Source organism: Mustela lutreola, chromosome 9 (assembly GCF_030435805.1).
Source record: "Mustela lutreola isolate mMusLut2 chromosome 9, mMusLut2.pri, whole genome shotgun sequence".
Taxonomy (NCBI): domain Eukaryota; kingdom Metazoa; phylum Chordata; class Mammalia; order Carnivora; family Mustelidae; genus Mustela; species Mustela lutreola.
In genome coordinates, this window is record NC_081298.1 from 145,232,096 (window position 1) to 145,252,453 (window position 20,358).

General features: G+C 58.9%; 1 protein-coding gene and 1 long non-coding RNA gene across 12 annotated transcripts in view; one reads left to right on the forward strand and one right to left on the reverse strand.

Annotated features, from left to right (window-relative positions):
• The window catches only part of MYT1L (myelin transcription factor 1 like), a 389,060-nt gene that overhangs the window by 179,075 nt on the left and 189,627 nt on the right, over positions 1-20,358 (forward strand). The gene's annotated exons all lie outside the window — the stretch shown is intronic.
• LOC131807440 (uncharacterized) overlaps positions 8,970-20,358 on the reverse strand; it is a 34,547-nt gene continuing 23,158 nt past the window's right edge. Inside the window, exon 4 of the long non-coding RNA XR_009344489.1 lies at positions 8,970-9,492. This is a non-coding gene — a long non-coding RNA (uncharacterized LOC131807440). The remainder of the gene's footprint in view (positions 9,493-20,358) is intronic.

The following is a 20,358-nucleotide window of genomic DNA, read 5'->3' on the forward strand; positions in this document are numbered from 1 at the left end:
GGCTTCCGTGGCTGCGTGAGGACACGGACGCGTCTGGGGCAGCGTCATGAAAACGGCACACATTAACAGTAAAACTGGATTCTGGCAAAACGACTGTTAAACATCATTATTTTTCCCATTAAATAATTTCTAAAGAATTAAATTACAAAATGATGAAAATCAGGACGGCCTGTGGGCGGCAGGTCCCTGGCCAGGGGATGGCCGCAGCCTTGACCGCCACCTGGTGGCCGAGCCTCTGAACCGCACGTTGGCCCCGGAAACTGACCTGCGGTGGAAAGGGCAGGAGGGTCAGGAGCAGAGGCAGCCCTGGGGAGCCCGGCTGTGCCCGCCGTCGGGACGCCCCGTGAGCCGGGCGCTCCGTCCCGCTAGCAGGAGGACGGTGCGCGCTCACCCGGCCTGTGGACGTGTCTGCGCGTGTGTACAACGTGCGCGTCCTGCTCCCCGGCCAGGGAGGAGGGGCAGGGACAGGGGCTCTATCTGCCGAGGGTCGAGGCCCGAGTATCCCCGGTCCAGCCGCGACTGCTCCGGTGGGGCCGCTCCCGTAGGAACGCTGCCACCGCCCCTTCACGCCTCTCCGACCCCAGCATGAGCAGCCTCCGGGCGCCGTGATTTAAGAGAACGAAGTGGAGATTGAGGGCAGTATCGACTTTACAATTATTTTATAAAATACAGATAAATAACAAAGCCCTTCGTGGAAAGTTTAATGTCGTGGAAAGAGGAGAAAAGCGGGAAGGAACGTTCCCTCTTCTGAAAGGAGCTGAGTCACGGTCAGGCCACCCAGCCGCGTGCCCGCAGGATGTGACCTGACACTTAGAGCGAACCACGTCGCGGGCGGGGAGATGGGGTTCCCACGGACCCAGGCCTTCCCTGCCATCAGGGGCTGCCCGGGGTCTCCCCGGGGCCAGCTTGCCAGTGCACGGACCACTCACGGCCAGGGCCATGGGGAAGAAGGCAGAAGCACGCTGAGGCAAGCATCCCTCTCAGGAGGAGAGGCTTACTGAACTGAACTTGATCTTTAATAAAATCAGATTTTGCTGAGGAACCCTGGCTTCCTGAAGCAGAAGCCCTAACCCCGCGGTGTGGAGACTTGCGTCCTGACCTCGGTCCGTAAGGAATAGGGACAACCTCTTGGGCTCCTCTTCCTTTTTCTCCGATATTTTTGACCATCTGAATTCTCTTTATTCTCTTTGCACACTCACACACACACACACTCACACACACACACTCACACTCACACACACATACACGTTTCTTCTTTCCATCTGTAGGCACTTCAACACGCTAAATTTTTCTCAGAAGTCCCCCACAGCAGTCAATATTAAATTGTGTACTTTACAGTCAATCTGTATAAAAGTTAGTGTATTTTCGCTTGGACATCGGAATAATAATTTACAATTAGATCAAAGAAAATGCACATTAAAAATGCACATATGTTCATGTGTTACTCCCAATAACATGAAATTGGTATTAGGTGTCCTGCTTTCGTGCTGTGATATTAACTGTTGTCACCAGCAAAGGACAAACAAGTGACGAAACGGTTTCGAACCCGGCTGGACTCGGCTCTGGGGATGTGCCTGAAGGCCAGGTCGTCCTGCCTCTCCTGCAGGGCTTACGATGAACGTTCTCCTATAGTGTGGGACAGTGATCACTTAATCCTTGCAACGCGTTTTAGAATTCAGGGACATAATTCAGTGTCCAGCATTGAGATAAATTTTTAATATATTCATCACACCACACCCGAATTTTTAGTTTCCATTAATCGTTTAGTGGTTAATAACTCCCAGATACAATGAGATATTTATGAGTCTTTACCTTACCCCACATGTCTCGCAGATCACCGTTTGTGGTACACGTGAACCCCCCATTCCCTGTCTCTACAGGTAAAACGCACTTGGAGATCTTCAAAGCGCTGAGCCATCAGCAGTGCCGCGGGTTCCTGGCTGTGTCCTCTGTCCTTGTCCTCGCCAGGCTCGCTCTTTCTCCACGACTGTGACGTGTTCATACTCGTGACTTTCTGCTCGCTTGAGGCCGTGACTGGGGTTAGTCTGAGACTCCGCTGCCACGGGGAAGCTCTGTCCTCACGGTCCCTCTGCGTCCAGCTGCGCCGCTGGACCTCTCACCTGACGCCTGCCGTGTGTGCCTCGGGCGGCCCGGGCTTAGATGGCCCCTCCAATGACACGGCTTCCCCTTCCAGTTCCCCTCTTACGTGACCACGGAGGCGCGGCACTCCAAGCCCGATACAGTGTTGCAGGTTGCAGGGCTGCCCGCTGAGTCATTGGCTGTCAGGGGTGGGGGCAGGGGTGCATCTAATTAATGGTTGCTAAATTTAGATTCTTCTTTTCCTTCGGCCATGGCAATCCACACATCATTCGATTAAAAGAAGAACTCCAAGAAAAGGGCTGGGGTCATATTACATGGGCGGGTGGTCTCGAGGGGGCGCTCGTGGACAGAAGTTGCTATTACTTCTGTGAGTCCTTAAAAATCTGTGGACTTTTCAGTGATGTCACATGGTGGCCCACCATGAAAGCTGGACTTGTTACCCTTGTTCATTTAACACGGGGCCTCCTGGGGGCCTGGGTGGCTCAGCGGGTTAAGCCGCTGCCTTCTGCTCTGGTCATGATCGCAGGGTCCTGGGATCGAGTCCCACATCGGGCTCTCTGCTCGGCAGGGAGCCTGCTTCCTCCTCTCTCTCTCTGCCTGCCTCTCTGCCTACTTGTGATCTCTCTCTCTCTGTCAAATAAATAAAATCTTTAAAAATAAAAATGAATAGAGATAGATAAAAATTGGGCCCTTACTGTTGATGCTGTGGGTACTTGCCATCTGAGTGGAATTTCTGGAGTCACTAATGTTGATGACGTCATGCAGCCTTGATGCCTCTGTAACAGCGCTGAAGAAACCATTCCAGTTTTTATGTATCAATTACTTTGCTTTTTACCCTTAGTTAGTGTTTTTTTTAATTGCGGTATAATTATCCAGTTATTCTACTGATAAGTATGTTTGAACATAAGTTAGACCAGTTCTTCACTGTAAGTGTCTCGAGGAAAGTTTGGAAGGTGCTGCCGGTCGGGTCCATCCACTTCTTCATTTTTCCTCCCTTTCCCGCCCTGGCTTGGTTCGTTCCCTCGCGGGGAGCGCTGGTGGCCCGGTCCATGATGTCCCGACAGTCTCAGAGGAGAGGGGAGCTCAGAAATCACAGGGTCTAGACAGAACAGATACGAGGCTGAGCAGCCCGGCTCGCCGCAGCACGGGAGGCCACGTGGGCACATGTGTGCGTGGGTGACATCTTGTCGGCGTGTCTGGGTCACCCAGCACGAGCAGAGTCATGGTAAGAGACACACGGTGAGAGCCTCTGTTGCCTTCCAACTTCCCTTTTTCCCGCCGTCGCCGAGGTTGTGTCTATTCTTTTGGGGACTGTCACCTCTTCCTCTGTATCAAGTGGCCTCCTCCCCACGATTCCAGTCCGTGTGGCGTGTCCTCCCTTACCCTGAGGAACCCCTAGTGCAGTGAACGTGACTGACCAAGAATAGGTAAGAATTAAGGAGCACCGTGTCCCCAAATTGTGCCCGTATGTACTATGGTGTTGTCTCTAGGCTGCCCTGGCCGCGGGAGCATGATGTCCCAGCTCAGGTGACTGCACGTCCTGCCGCCCACAGCACCTTATGCTGCGGCCACAGATTCTCACGCGATGTCGCCGACGTCCAGAAGGGACCCTGGGTGGCACGTGGGCGGGCCGCAGGGGCCCCTTCTCCACCTCAGGCAGCGTTATCCGGTTGGTTTCCTCATGATTCCTCATCACTGCTTTCTGCGAAAAATCTCTTAGTGAAGAAATGAAAAGATCGCATTCTGGGCTGTGGGGCTCACGGCCCTCATTCCCCGGGACTAAGGGTAGAAGACACTGGTGAAGAGGTCGGGAAATCGTTGCTTGGCTCAGGTGGGAGACTGAGTGCTTTGAGGACAGAGATCAGGGGCCACGTAAGGGTCGGTCTGAACTTAGTGGCTCTGAACACCCATGCCGTGTGGTTGACCGAACCCAGCTGGACGGATCTCCCTCGTGGTCGTTCACGCTGTGGCTGACGGATGGCTAGTGTGGCTGGGGTCTTCGGAAGGTGCCTAATTTGATGTCCAAGTGGCACCCCACTCATGTCTGGTCACCGGGCTGGGAGCTGAAACCAGTGAGGGCAGCCACACCCCCTCTAGGCAGTCTCCGCTTGGGCAGGGGGTCTCGGTGGTCAGAAGTTCTTCATGTGTTGGCTTCCTCTGTGGACCTCCTGGAGGCAGCAGGGCATCCCATGACCTCATGCACCGCTTCTCCTGCATCACACCAATCACGAGAGGGTCACAGGTCTGGCAGAGGCGGGAGAGAAGGCTACAGGGGTGAGGGTACCAGAAGGTCAGGCTCCTTACTTGATCTGCAGAGGAGCTAAATGCAGGAGGCGGAAAGAGGTGTGACGGCTCATGACTCCAGCGGCTGTGACCCGTGGAATCAGAGCCGCTGCTGGGCCGAGACCTGCCAGGGACCGGGAGAGAGATCGGGTGGGTGGGGGCAAGGGCACAGCTAGGAGGAGGTTTGTGTTTGATAATGAGCTCGAGCGTCGGTGAAGAGAGACGCGGACACTTTCCTCAGGAAGATGGAACCGGGAGGCCCCGCATCACAGGAGTCCGAGCAGCTTCAGGACGGCAGCCGGGACAAAGGTCTCCCGAGGGGCTGCGAGCCCTGGAGGGTCCCTCACCCACTGCATCATCTGCAGCTGCAGGGGGAGGGGACGGAGAGCCGGGACGAACGTGGGGTGAGACAGCGATTTCGGCCACGTCAGGTCCCACAGCCACACCCGCCCTCACTGACGGGGCAGGACACGCTGCCCTCGCTGAGCGCGCGTCCCCTCTCCTGCACACGTCTACGCTCCTGGCAGCCTTGACGTCAGGTGTGTGCTCAGGTTCCCCGAGGCCCATCTCCTAACCACCCTCTACCGGAGACTGTGCGATGCAGAAGGCCGGGGCAGCCTCGTCCTCTCTGTCTGTTCCTATGACCCGGGCCACGCTCTCCGTGGCACTCAACACAGATCCAGCAAACTGAGTTGAATGGGACTTTTTCGTGTACGCTTAAGTACTTGTCAGACTTGCATTCTCCGCACGCTCACTTGTTTTCTTGTCCCATAACCTCGTCTCATAAACGTGCACGGCGGAGGAGTCCCCACCTGCACTTGGCCTGAGGTCCTCTCAGCGACCGGCGAAGACAGCAGGGGACACCGGCCCTGCCCGCCCCTTGGATCAGTTCATCCGGAAAGAACAAGCGCACTGAGCCCCTGCCGCCTGCTGTCCGGGGCGCCGGGGCCGCCTCGGGAGGAAGTGATAGACGGCGGGCGCGGGTGTCCCTGCAGGTGTGCAGGGGGCAGCGCCGGAAGAACACGCCGGGCTGCAGCTCAGGGAGCCCTCGGCGCCCCGGACAGCAGGAAGCAGGGTGCGCGTGTCGGGGCTCGCTGGCGGAGGGGACGCTGGACTGCAAAGTGGGGGCCGGTGGGGAGCTGCAGGGGCAGTTCGGTGAAGTCGGTGACTTAGGGAGCAAAGAGCGGGCCACGCGGGCCCCCGGCAGAGCGACGAGCACCATGCGTGGGGACGGCAGCAAGTCTGCGAAGCCGGGCGCTGGGCCTTCGGAAGCCGGGGGGGGACACACATGTTCTGATTTTAGGTTGAAAACGGAAACCTGGCTGGAGGGCTGGCCCGCCAGGTGGGTCACAGCCGAGGGCGCAGCTGCAGAGCAGAGACCGTGATTCAAGACCGGCAGAGGAGCCGGCTGCTGCGGGGGAGGGGGTGGCCGTCGGGCGGAGCGTCCCCCGTCCCTCTGGCCTCGCTCACGCACTCGTGCGTGCACTGGCCGCGCAGGCCTCGCCGAGCGCTCCTCAGGTCCCCGAGTGGGCACGTGGGGGTGATCCTAACGCGCGGCTGCCGCTTCTAATTCACGCGCCGCCTCCAGACACGGATACGCAGCGAGCGCAGAGTCAGTAAACGTCAAGTCACCGAGGGTGAGGAGCGCCGCCAGGAAGGAACGGCGTCTCGTGACAGATCCGCGGAGCCCCCCGAGCTGCGGTGGTCGTCCGTGTGGGAAGGGAGGGCTGTCCCCGCCTGCCGTCTGTCAGCATCACACGGACTCAGGGCAGCGTGGCAGCGGCCTCCGCAACGCCCTCGGACTTCTCTCCTTTGGTCGGGGGTGGACAGCGTGAGGACGAAACAGCTGGTAAATGTAGCAAGGTCATAGGATTTCTGTTTCCAGCCTAGACAGGGGTTGGGAGCAGCCTTCCTGGGGGCAGCAGAGCTCCTGGGAGGCCCAGCCGCTGGTTCGGATTTGGCCTGGGGCAGCTGTGTTTCTTGTCCTCGTCCGTATAATGGGGCAACAGCATCTTCCTAACTTTCACCAGGGTGAAATGAGACAATCTTGGGAACCCGCCTGGCCCGCGGCCAGCCGTTCCCATGGAACTCTGAGCGCGTTCCTACCGAAGGTGGCCCAGTTCTTGCGCACGCACCTGGCACGGAGCAGGCATGCGTCGTGTCTCCTGTGGGCATTTCTGCCAGAGCCCCCTCCCCACGAAGCCCCCACCTCGCCTCCTGCCCCCAGGAGGAGCCCGGGCACCAGATGCCTCCTCTCCGTTCTGGGGAAGCCTCCCCCACCCCACCTGGACTCCGAGCTTGCAGGGGAGGCCTGCGTGGGGGACGAGCTCTAATTCCCGGAGGGTGAGGGGCCTGTTGGCGGGACCCCCGGGGCAGCCTCTGACTCCACTCTGGCAGGAACAGAGCAACATGTGACCTTCATCCTCGCTTCCCCTCTGTTCTTCACTGGGCTCCAAGCTCGGGAGGAGACCACAGCGGCACTGGCCGGCCCTCCCCATGGCCATCGTGTCAGCAGCGGCACCTCCGGCCCCTCGCAGGCCCCCTCGTGGGCCTCGTGCCGCCGGGCCAGCAGTGCAGCCTGGGCACAAGCGAGGCCCCAGCACCGCCGCAGGTGGTCCCCATCGTGTCCACGACCGTCAGCAGACAGTGACTGTGTCTCCTGCAAGCCGTGTCGTCCCAGCAAGGTGGTGGCTGCCCGGGCCCCGCGGTCCAGAGCTTGGAGTCAATACTTAAATGCAGGGTCCTAAGACTCACAATGAAGCGTCTTGTCACCAGCAGCCACCGAGGAGAAAAGGTTCTGTGGAAAGGCAGGGCCGCTGAAGGGCATGTTGGCCATAGTGACCAGAACCTTTCCTGGGGATGGTTTTGTGCAGGGACGTCCATGCAGGGCACCCACTTGTGGTCCAGGGGCCATCTCCACCATGGAAAGGCAGAAATCGGCCCCTTCCACAGTCTGCAACATGTACCATCATCCCAGGGGGTCAGAAAACAGAGCTCTGATGCCCACGGCCGGGAGCGAGTCTCCCCTTGGCCCAGCCCGGACCTGCCCGAGCTTCCTACTGCATGCTGTGAGCGCTGCGTAGCACGAAGTCCGTGAGCTCCGTGTTGTTTATGTATAAAAATGTATGAACCCCGTCCATTCGTAATTTCATTTTAGATGAACAATTTTAAACATGTGGTATTTTCCCCTGAGCATTCAATTTTGGGTGGCAGATTTGAACACTGATAACGTATCAATTCCTTTGACTGTTTCTGGGTTTTATAAATAAGTAAGTGGACACAGTCTTGTTTAATTTGGAATCGTGGATGTGGAAGCCTGCGTGGGGCATTTTGGTGTCAGGAAGAGAGTGTTGGTCAGCCCAGGAGCAAGCGTGGACAGAACGGAGGTGCTCACTGCCGCCTTCTCACACCCGCCAGGCTCAGATGCTGTTTTTAATTCCTTGACTTGCACGCGCACCTGGCAAACTATCCCTCTGGGATTTCTTATTCCCGTGCAAACTGTGGCCGTTTATTTATTTATTTATTTTTCCTGATGAATATGTTTGAGTAAGACAATCCCAAAGGCAGACACCCTGCTGCCTGTGCCTGGTGGGCTGGGCGAGGCCTGTGGCGTCTGGGAGCCGAGTTCACTGCCCACCGCACACCGGAGGGGATTCCCAGATTCCTCTGCAGACATTCCCCCTCCGTCTCTCTGGCCTCTTGGTCCATTTCTCGTTGACCGGGACCCTCTCTTCGCAGGAGCTGGCAAAGAGATCATCGTCCCAAGTCTGCATGCTTCGGAGACAGCCCAGCACAGGCTCTTCCTTGGGCAAGGGGGTCGTTTCCCGGTGGTGTTTCAACTGGGTGACGGGAAAACCGGGGAGATGATGCGCGACCCAAGGAGGAGGGCGTCCAGCACGGGGTGCGGAGAGCATGCACAGATGAGGGGCCCGGCCTGGGACTGTCCACGGTTCACTCACTGGTCCGCCCCATCTCCCGAGCTCATGCCGAGGCGGTTCGACACTCACGTCTGATTAGGGAAAACGGTCACATGAGATCGTCTCTGGCAGCTCGGGCCTCGCAGATGACCCCCACGTCTCTTGGGGATGTGTTCTGTGGTGTCCCCGCAGCCCCCGAGACTCGGGGCACACACCGGCAACAGGTGCCACTTCTCCCGGCTAGACAGGTCTCTGACGTGTCACAGTCCCGGGGGTGTCCCACAGGGTCTCAAAATGAAGACGTGCACTTGGCTCCCATTCCTCGGACACCAGTGATGCTCGGCCCTGGCCCTGCCAGTGTCAGGGACCAGTTTGCTACAGTCTCTTCTGCCCCCGCTCCCCCCTGCCTCCGGGACAGGAGCGCATGAGGGGCTGGCAGGGCCCAGCTAATGCCCTCTGCCCCACGGGAAGTCCTTCTTGGACACCAGGTGGACATGCCAGGGCGGCAGCCACGTGGGTTGAGAGCCCTGTGAGAAGAGCGGGCTGAGATGCTCATGTTAGAATTGTTTTCCTGCCGTGGCTCTCAAGGCCACTGTCCTAAATAAGATCCCACGGGGATCCCCCTGGGATCCCTGGTTCCCCAGGTGCGGGGAGTGTGGGTTGCCCAAGGCCCCCTCTTCAGCCATGGGAGGAGCCCCCGGGGTTGCACCCCTAGTGGCAGGGCTGAGGCCTGACCTGGCGGAGGTGACACAGGCTGCCAGAAGGGCCTCGGCACCGTGAGCGCCTGAGGATTCCTGTGCCCCTTCCGGGGACATCTCTGGGGCGGAGGCCCCTCCTCACAGACGTTCAGAGCAGGTGCAGAGCCGGCATTTCTAATTAGGGCTCTGCCATCCCCGCTCTCCGGCACTTCCCCACGACTGTTGTCCTTATCTCTGAGGGACGGCTTTGACATCGGTGACATGGAGTCCACGGACTTTCAGCAGTTACAGGTCGACAGATTTGAGAGGTCCCCTCGCCCTGTGGGCACCTCCGGTGTAGAGACAGGACAACCTCCGAGATCCTGGCAGACGAGGCGTGGACTCAGGTATGTAGCCTGGAGAAATGGGCACTTTAGCTCACTGAAGCCCTGCCCCAGTGGTCCGTCCTGCGTGGTGGGATGTCAGCAGAAGTCCACGTACAAGATCTTCAACATCTTAAAAGCAAAAGAAAAGGAATTAATGAAAAGATTATTAAATCGATGGCAGATATTTTGGGGTAAACCAAAATAAAAATAAGAACGATGATATAAACAAGTAAAAAGTCACAAGAAAAACTACGTGAGGGGTGCAGCCGTCTTGGCAGAAATCCCGATCATAAGACGCCAGGCATCACCCGTGTTCGAGCAAGACTGCTTTCTAGCGCCTTTGCCAAGGAATGGCTTCCAGCAGCTTCGGCGTCCATTCGTGCGGAAGGAGGAAGCGGGGACGTCCAGAATCCTCTGTCCTGTGCCCGGGAGCTCTCGGGAAGCCTGTAATGCCAGGGGGAGGACGGTGGCAGGTGAGCGGCCCCGCGGGAGCCGCGAGGGGGAAGCCGAGGAAACCAGGAGTAGGCACGAGCGGAGTCTCGCTCACGGTGACCGAGTGTGCGCGCCGAGGCCGGAGTCTGGCTGCTGGGTTCGCTCCTAAAAAGCAACTACGTACCTGGCACAGCTGAGCGAAGCTGCATGAGCACAGCCCCGGCCCCTCTGTCTTCCCCACGGCCCCCGAGGTCGGGAGCATCCGTGCGGGGGATGAGCCCACGGGGCCTCAAGCGGCGGTGCGGGCCACAGAGCCACGCACACACGCGCACTCACGGCACGAAGAAATCTGAAAATGGGGCTCCCTCCTGAACTCTCATGGGTCTCCGCTTTCCCTCGCACCCTGAGCTCCAGAGTGACCGGCCACGGAGGTAAGACGGCGTCTCGGCTCTCGGCAGGGGCAGCCTGCATTCAGGCCCGTTGTCAGGAGCAGACTCTGAACGTGGGGGCTCACTGGACGTTCTCCAAGGAGCACCTCGATCCCACTGTTCGGAGAACGGGGTCTCAGCTCGCAGGAGCCACTGCAGGGTCCGTGGCCGACACCTTCGGGCAGACCCAAAGCCTGGCCCCGGGTACAGTCGGCCCTGATCCGAGGCCCACGTGTCTGCCTGGTCTTCCGCGTGCTGGCAACACAGCCTCCCTCACAGCGGTCCCCCCGGTCCGGAGTCTGTCCGGGCAATCCCTCTCCCCTCCAAACTAGCAGTAACTTTAACACGGTCCTTTGTTCTCTGGAAACTAGCACATAACCCTTCTGTTACGGAGATCCGGCCAGTTACAGTGGGGCAGGACGTGAGGGACGTTGAGAGGACACTACAGGTTAACTGTCTCTTCCGAGCCCGAGCTAAGTCCTGGTGTGTAAGCCGGCCCCTGGCCGACTGGCCGCCTCACCCAAACGGTCTTGGGTATTAGGGTGCTTAGCTCTTCCCCAGAGGTGGGAAATTCTCCCCATCATGGGTCAGACGGTAACTATCCCCAGCTTTGCCTGTTGGACAGTCTCTGGTGCAGCCGCACGCCCCAGCGGCAGTGACAGCCAACACAGAAAGGCAGGGCTCCGTGTGCGCCAATAAAACTTGATTCACAAAGCAGGCTGCGGCTGATCCGGCCCACGGGCCACGGCTTGCAGCACCCTGCCCGAGCGAACGCCAGGTGGCTCGTGTTGGACGTGGTGGGTGGGCCCCGGGAGTGACGGGAGTCGCTGCCAACGTTGGCGCTGGCAGCTCAGAAGTCACGTGTCTTGTTTATAATTGGTTTCATTCGCTGTTCACTCTTATTTCCGCATTATGTGCCACGTCCTGCTTCGTGGGCATTCTCACATGGAAGGTGGCTCCCGCTACGGGCGTGGGAGGCCCACAGGATGCTCTCTGCTCCGTCGACAAGCATGTCAGCCTGTCGCAGCCCAATATCCCGGCAGAGACCGAGACTGACCCGGGCGGAGCGGTTCCCACTGCGCTGTCTGCCCCACAGCCACGCCCGCGGCCACAGCAGGCCACCTCGGGGCAGTCGAAGGACCATCCCAACAGCACAAAACAGGGGCAGGGCATCCACTGCTTACGTTATTTTGTTTTTCAGGATACTGAGGGGGCATGTCCCGAACACGTGCGTGTAGCTCTTTTGGTCATGGAGCTTTCACACACCGCGACGGGTTTCATTTTAATCAGAGTCTTGTTAATGGAGCGACACTGAATACACAGCCCAGCTTAACGGAAAAAAGGAATCAGGGGCTATAAACCTATTTCATCCGCCTCTCTCTAGCATATGCCCCCTTTCAAAAAAAAAACAAAAGAAGAACTTGAACGGTTTCCTGAGGAAGCAGGTGTCCAGGCTGTCCTTGCTCAGGGCTCCGGACTGGTACCTGAAGGGCCCCACCACACCATCCGGCTGACCTGGCCCCACAGAGCTCTGCCCTGGGACCCTGGGTGTGTCTGGGTCCTCAGATCCGGCACACATTGGAGGGCTGGCTCTCAGCTTCAACCAAGGATTGCTAGAAGAAACGCAGAGTCCCCAGTTATGTCAATGAACCCTGCTGTCCCTGACGGAAAAATGCAGCACACACATTTACCCTCATCTTTTATCGAAGTTCATGAAGCTGCTCGTTTCCCTGAAATGAACCACAGTGGGCACATACAAACCTCCTTCTCCATTCCGCATGGTTCCACAAGGTGACTTGTCGGGGCCTCAGGTCTGGCAAGAGGCTCTGAGCAATTTGCCTTTCCAAACACCGATTCATTGCACAAATAGCAAAAGTACAAAAGTAATTCACCAGAAATTCCTGTGAGTATAGCCTGACTTCCTCCTAAAAAGATTTGAAAACTTTACAAGGAAAATGTTGTCTAATCACTATTAATTAGTCCCTGATGATACAGTCTTGCTTTAAACACACACACACACACACACACACACACACTAGCCTCATGTCATAAGAAAAAAACAATCCAGTAGCAAGAGCATAGTGAACACAAAAGGAAAGCAGAAGTGAAGAAGAGAAAAAGCAGCGTGTTGACAAGTTCTATTCCTCCTCCCAAGTCCAGCGTGAGAAGAGAGAGGAGCCGAGGTCCTCCACTCTGGGGCAGAGTGCGGCTTCTTTATGAACTGCCCCTGCCATCCTGAAGGAACAGCAGTCCGGGTGCGGGCAGCCGGTCACTCCTGAGTATCTGAGGCCCTGGTCGGCAGCCCCCGCGGGCGCGTCCTGGGCCGTCCACATGGCGGAGCATCACCTCCCACCAGCACACTTACTCCAACGGATGTCACACAGGAGTATTGCAAAACTACACTATTAAATTATATTTTCTGAACATTAATGAAGTCGTTCTCGTCTTAGATATAAAATAGAATCATCAATAAATAAAAGTAGACGTCATTACAGTATATGAGAAAATAGGCGGCTAATTTTCCAATGATAGCAAGCGTTACACCTGTGACCCAGTGTGTTCGGTTCATTGATAATCTTGTTGGCCCCGAGGGAGGGATCTGACGCGCGGGCTGGGTGACCGAGATTCCGCTCCCGAGTGGTAAGATTTCTCCTTCAATCCTAGCAGCGATGGCTGAGGATTGAGAGCTCGGGGTGGGAGGAAGGAGCTGATTTCTCCGGGGACAGCATCAAACCTCTCCTCGGCCCACCCACCCACCACGAGTGCCCCAACGTCCCCAGCCAAGACCTTTCCTGAGGGGATGGTGCCCAGTACAACCCTGTCCTCCAAGGCTTTGCTGTCCTGGCTCCAAGGGACGAGTGAAAACTGGACAAAGGCCATGAGGAGTGGCAGGCGTCCGGTATGAGTACAACGGCCTAACCCTTCCAGAAGGTGTGCTTGGCCTTAGCCAGCCAGCTCGTCAGCCCATGCCGCGGACCGCAGGACACCTCCCGTGCCACATCACCTCCTGGGACCTCCTCTATCTTAACCTGCATGCAGGGTCCACTCACTGATCAAGAAGCCACTATCTGCATTTCCCCCTCTAATTTCCCCCAACGAAGTAAGTAAATAATATTTAATTCCTGTTGGAAATTCGAACTTTCTGATGCTGACCCTAGTACGGTTGTCGGGTCCAGTACCTGGATGTTCCTGGACTAGAGTCCTTCTGGCTTCCGAGACGTGTGCAGTTTGAGTTGGGGACCGTGCCCCTGTGTGGAAGACGTCGCGTGCTACGGGGTGGATTGTGTCTGTGTGTGCACGGGCGGACTGTGTTCCCGGCGGCCCTCCGAGCTCACCAAGGCCCCAGCCCGTGGCTCAGCAGCAGCATCACGTGCCTCAAACAGCACGTTGCCTTCTTTTCTATGACTCGATAAAAGCTTTTATTGCGCAAGAGTGACTTTTTAGGTTGTGTCCGTTTTAAAACTTGTGTGGCCATTTATACCAATTCCCCCAAGAGCCATCGAGAGCCCCTGATTGGAAAAGGCCCGTCAGAGGTGACCCCTTCATCAGCGGTCTGGGCGGCTCCAGCCAGGAGCAGGGGGAGCTCGCCTTTGACCTTTGACGGAGGTATGGGAAGCCGCGCCCCTTATTCACAGCATCTGCCGCGGAAGCTTCACGCCAGCCAGTCCCTCTACGGCCCCTTCACTCCCCCGACCCGGAAGGACCCAACACGACCCTTGCCCGCCAAGCCGTGTGCCATGTGCTTTTGTTTCTCCCCAATGAGGACACACGGCGTCTGCTCCCAGGCGGGCGTGTGGCAGAAAGGGTGGCTGGGGAGGCAGGAGCATGTCCTGGCTGTGACCGGCTCGTGGAGTCAATGTTGGGGTGCACGCTATACACCCACCGCCCTGCACCCTGCACGTGGGGGCCTGAGCCGGGGATGCGGGGCTACCTCCCTCCTCATCTCATGGCACCCGGGGGGTCACGTGACGCCCGGTCCTCTCCCCGGCTGATGGCCAGGCTGTCGCTCAGGGGCCGTCCCCTCAGCCCACGGCCACACCTTTGGCTGTGTCCCCATCTGGAGGCAGGAGGCCATGCAGTGCGGGGCTGCGGGTGCTGACTGGGGTGCCCGGGGGTCCACACAGTGCGGGGCTACGGGCGCTGACTGGGGTGCCCGGGGTCCACGGCTCTGTGTAGCGGCCAGCAGGGGTGGGGCTCTGCAGAGCGGCCCTGGCACAGGCAGCCAGGAGCTCACTGGAGCTGGCAAAGAGGGATTCACTTCTTAAATGCAGGTCGGTGTGGGGGACACCATGAATATTTGTCTCTTTGTCTTACGGCGACATTGCTGCCGGTTGGCTGTGATTTCATCTCACCCCAAACATCTAAATCCTCCCCTGCAAGTCGCCACACGCAGAGATTTCTTTGTGAATTGGCAGGGAAACAGCCGACTTCCCGGCACTTACAGGCGCGGGGAGCAGTGCCCTCAGCCTCCCCTTGGGGACGGTGACCATAGCAACAGTGGCCCGTGTGGAGTCTTGGCACCAAACACACATTCGCCTGCACACGGCGCTTGTTTTCCCAGGGTTCAGAGGTGTTTTTTGCTTTACGACGTGATGTGACGTTAATATAATTTATTCTTAAGGCACTTATATTTGTCTGGCGCAGGACTTCCGTACTGACTGACGCTCGCCTGGAAAGCTGTCCCCGGCGGGCTGTCCAGGGCCGGACCACACGTGGCCGCGGTGCATCTGCTGCTCGGCAGATGCGAGAACCTGGGGCTCCGTCGCGACCCTGGACAGTCGGCTTGGCTGAGCCAGGCCTCGGTGCTCAAGGGTCAGTTAACAGCCTCTCCAAGGTGATTATATGAAATACCAGACGCCACACACGTTCCAACATAGGACGTCCGGCACACGGTGCGGCCAGTGGAACAGGGAGCGGCGCGTGCTGGGCTGGGCGCCCACGCGCGGTGTCCCTTAACCCTTCGGCAGCCCTGCTGGGGCAGTGGACATCTGGGCCAACTCGCAGCTCATTTATAATTGAAAGTCACGCTGCCTACATTACACCTGGGCTCAGAGGGGCTCAGCCGGCGGCGGGTAGTCACGGGACGGCGCGTGGTTGAGGAGGGGCAGGTCCCCAACGCGGAAGCTGTGCGCCCCGTCGTGCTGGTCACTGCCTGCCCGCGGGAAACAGTGTCTGCTGCGCTTGCGCAGTCTTCCTGACCCGCTGCTGTGGTGCCACCTCCAAGGCCTAGAGACAGGCCCTGAGTGTACAAAATACCAGTCCGATTTACTCCAGAATTGTTCTAAGATCATGTCCCTCCCTCTAGCTCCGTTGAAGGGCCGGCCCGACCTGGCCTGGAGCGCGCCCCTCAGCGGGGCAGTCCGGCCGCCAGGCCCTCGCAGGCCGCGCTGTGACCCTTCGGGGGTGAGTCTGGGAGTGGATGTGCTTCTTCTCTTCTTTATTATCAAAAGTGTGATTGCGCGTCATTACGTTAGGTCGGCGTTCCCTCTAGCCTTAGGCTCACGGTGCAGATGAGAAGCGACGTTCTTTGCAGGAGTTATTTATAGAGAGCGGGTGTCGGTGGGCAAAGGGAGAAGCAGACTTGCCGCTGAGCGGGGAGCTCGATGTGAGGCGGGATCCCAAGACCCGGAGATCGTGACCTGATCCGAAACTAGGAGTCAGATGCTCCTACGCCTGAGGGCCCAGGCTCCCCCTGAGGCCATGTTTTCTGTATTTCCCTGTGGTGAGTTCAGAGGCAGGACTGACACACAGAGTCCAGTGGAACCCGTGGTCAAGGAGAAGCAAGAGTGAATGTTGAGGACGGACAGTGCCGTCGGGGAGAGGGAACCAGAAGCAAACCCTTCTGGCACCGGAGAGCTGGAGTGCAGAGGGGGATCCCAGTATCTCTTCGCGCGTGTGCAAGTGCTGGGACGCATGTTCTAAACGTGTCCTTCATTCTAAGCCCCTGTCTGCCTGGGCCCCTCCTTTCTCTCAGGAGTGTGGTCAACGTTCTCAGGGGCTCCCATCTCACCGACCTGTGCACGGGCACAGGCTGAGGCGGGAAGAGAGCCATCTGGTCCTTGAGGCCACGCATCACAACAGCCCGAGGTCACCGAGCTGCTGCTGTCATCGACAGCGTCCGCCGTCCCACGTTGTGGGCCCAGGCGGGCTTCCAGGCACAGTCCTTGTTCTGGGGTGATCTCCCCTGGACGGATTGCTGCAGTGAGCCTCCCTGTCCTCTAACCTGTTTTGATTCAAAGCCTGGAAGAGCTTGTCGCCTCACCTCCGGCTGTCCTTCTGCTCTGAGTCCAAAAACGGACGAGCCAGGTCTCCTGGTCCCCACCAGCCTCCTGGGGGATGCTGAGCCCGCTGCGGGTCAGGAGCCCGACGGGCTTCAGATCCCAGCCCCACGTGCCAGATACGGCTTCTCTTGCCACCTTCCGTCTCTGCGGTCCCCTTGGGCTCCGGTGTTTCCTATCTGTGCTCACGGGCACACCTGCCCACTCAGGTCCTGGAAGAAAATTAAACGGCATAATTGAAACACATACACTGAGACTGCAGGCCTCACTGAGAGCCGTGCAGACTGTAGACCCTGCAGGTGTGGCTGCACGGCTGTGTGGACTCTGCCTGCAGGGGTGCATCTAACTTAGGTCTGACCTAAGTTTAGTGGCGGGGAATGGCTATGCGATTTCCACTCATTGTTAGGGTCTTTTAATCTGTTAGCATCGTGCTCAGGCGGGAGCCAGACGGTCGCGTGAATGTCTGCACCCGCCAGACGCAGAACGTGGAAGCGAGGAGGGGCGGGGCTGGCGTCTCTCTGGCCGGGGTCCGCGAAGAGAGGCAGGGGCTGCGGGTGTGAGAAGCGCGTGTTCCTTTGCACTAATTCTAAGGATATTGTCTGGGGTGTTTTTCCCACAAAACTTTCTGAGGCTTTTTTGTATCAGCTGATGGTTTCCTAATGTCTTATCCCCCTACTTAACGCGCGCGCGCACACACACACACACACACACATGCACGTGTGCGTGCACACGGGAACCAACGGGTCCAAAGCTGGAGCACACAGTCTTGGGCAGGACTGAAAGCTCCATGCTGAGTGGTCCTTGGGCACGAGGGGGACTCCCTGATGGGCAGGTCGGGAAGGTCAGGAGAGTCTCAGAGAACGACCACCCGGGTGGGCCGGCCACAGAGCCGTGGCCGTGTCACCCAAGAATCATGCTAGTGAAAGAAATGCTCGTGAAGGAGGCAGCTGTTAGACCTTCCAGAGGTGGTGATCTGTCCAGTGACGGGCTGCCTTGTGGCACTGGCGTGATATCCTGGGTCCCCAGGGGTCATGTGGGCTTCCTGCCGATCCAGAACCGGCCTCACTTGCTACCCACCGCCCCTCGGAAGAGGCGGGCACGGGGCCTGCCACAGGGCGTCCAGCTCTTGGTGTGGTCACCTCACAGCCCGCCACGTACCGCCACAAGCCTGACAACAGTGAACTTCAGCGTCCCGGAGGCGCAGACAGCCCATAGAAACGCCACTTCCTGCTGCCTGTGCTCCCGACAGGACCACGCACCAGAGCTCCACCGGACCAGGCCGTCAAACACAGCTTGCTCTGCTTCTTTCTGGTTTGTTTGTTTTTACAAAGGCCATCACACCGTAGCGGGGCAGGTGATGGGCCGGATAATGGTTGGTTGTGGGAGCTGTCCTAGGCTCTATAGGCTGTTCGGCAGAATTCCTGGCTCCTGGCCTCTGGGTCCCACGAGTGCATCCCCCTTCTCCCTGGGGATGACGCTGTGACACCTCTAGGTCCTACAGTTGTCTACTGTCTAGAACACGGCAGAACTCGGGCTTCAGGATGGTGGCATATAACCATTTGCTTGAGCTCTGCCTTGAGGACAGAACACATCATATTAGGTCCCAGTATTGTGCAGCTGGGGCCTGGTAATGTGGTTTAAGGTCAAAGTCCCATTATTCTATGTTCAGGTTGTTTAAAACACACGCAAGACTGCTCTTGGTAAAATGACAATGTCTGTCTCTTGAAAGATGGGCCACGGGAAGAAGAGGCTCAGGGCGACACTGAATTAGCACGTTTATTTATTAGAATGTCATCTGTCCCCAGAAACTGTTGGGGAGGCCGTGCTGTCGTGAAGCCAGGAAACCCGCCGTCCACTCTTGCATGTCGGGGACCGTGGGTAGGTCACACCAGTACCGAAAGCCACCGCCCGCAGCACGTGCCCGCCCCACCTCGAGTTCTCATGGGAAGGGGCTCGGCTCTGTACCCCCGCTGTCAGCTCCAAGCTCCAGACGGAAACCGTCCTCCGTGTCACTCCTGCGTCACTGTGCGTGGTCCTGATGGTCCCCGAGCACGTGGTCTGTCCTCGAGAAGCCTGCGGTGCAGTGGGGAAGAACAGTCAGGTCAAGGTCACCCGAAGGATAAGCTGTGGGAGCTGAGCAGTCCAGGGCAATGACAGGAAAGATCCAGCCCGGAGACCCATGGCCGGGCGGGCATGACGGGACGGTGCCCACGGCGGCGTTCTTCCAACCCCTGCTCCAGAGCACAGCAAGCCGCCATCCTGGAGGGCCATGGGACAGGGGCCGGCCAGCCGCAGCCCTCGTCCTCTGAAGACAGCCCATTTCGGGGAGAGCCTGCCTCCACCTTGGGCCTCCCATGTGAACGCCACTGTGTGGGCGCCAGGAGAGGGTGCGAGTCCCCATACGTGCGGGTGTCCGGGGCCCCACTGTGACCCGCTCTTGCCCAAGAGGAAATGTCCAACACAGTGAGCTCCAGGAATGACACCAGCACAGGGAAGGGTGTGAGGGGACAGGAGAGGGGACCCCGGCAGGGAAGCGAGGGTGACAGAATGAGTTAGGACGCGACAAACCCAGTGAGCTCTCGGCTCGCTTGTTTTCGTTGCCGCAGGAGCCACTGCAGGGGAGGAGCGGGCTGGGGGCCGCGGGGCCGAGGAGCGAGGCGGGGGGGCGCTGAGGGGGGTGCAGGGCCGTGGGGGGACCCATGCAGGAGCCCCAGGGGACCAGACAGGCCTGGCCCCGGGCGGGGGTGGGTCTGCAGGCCCACCTGCCTCTGCCTCAGGGGGGCACCAGCTGCGAAGTCGGCCGTTCCTCCCACGCTCCGGCGTCCACGTCCCCCTGCGGGACCCCGCAGCCCCGCGCAGCGGCCACGCCGAAGGGACACATTCCCAACAACACTGACTGTAAGGACTTGTGCTCAGGAGCCCGGTGCGGGGCCTCTGCGGAGGACAGCCGTCCCTCCTGGAGGTCCTGCCGGGCACAGCGTCAGGGGACAGACGGGCTCCTGACCGCAGCCACATCGGCAACCCAGGCCCCTGGTCTGCAGGCGGGAGTGAGCAGGGCGTCCCGGAGCCACGGGCAGTGGCTGACACTGCAGGCCGCGCTGGGAAAGCCAGGACGCACCGCACGCGGCGTATGTTATTTAGGATCAAGCACTTCCCTTGCAGATTCCTAAAATACGTGGACAAGCCAACCTGGCCTAAGTCATCGGACGCTTTGCTGTAACTAAGGGGGCGTCAGTTTACTCAACAGTGACCTCAACACGGACGGCGGCGGAGCGGAAACCCGCGAAGCCCGGGGGTAGAGGTGCCCAGCCCGGCCCGCCTTCCCCACACCCCTGCGGCCCGTGGGGACAGTGCCGGGGGCGGGAAGGGGAAGGGTAGCCACGCCAGTCAGAGCGGCTGGTGATGTCCCTGCCACGCACAGCGCATGCGACGGGGCAGGTGCCGTCCTGCAAAGAACGGAAAGGAAGGAAAACCCCGAAGCGCCAGCACAGAAGCGCCCGCAAACCGTGATCCCCGCCGCGCAGCAGCCGCGGCCGAGGAGGCACAGGCAGGGGCCGCAGGCGGTGGGCGGCCGGGCTCAGGCCGCGGGTGCCCCAGGAGCCCCTCACGGAGCCTGGATTCTCCGGCTGCTGGGGGCCGCGGGGCGAGAGAAGACATCGCACAACCAGGAGGGGGACCGCGGCGCTTGTGAAGTCAAGGACGGTGGGTCCCGCGGAGCACTGTCGCCTGCGCAATGCACAGAACCGGTTTTGAGCCTGTCCTGACCTGCCCGAGGGGGCGGGCGCGGCCGAGGAGCAGGTGGACATGTCCGCAGAGGTCCGCCACGAGCGTCCAGGGGCCGAGGGCACACTACGGTG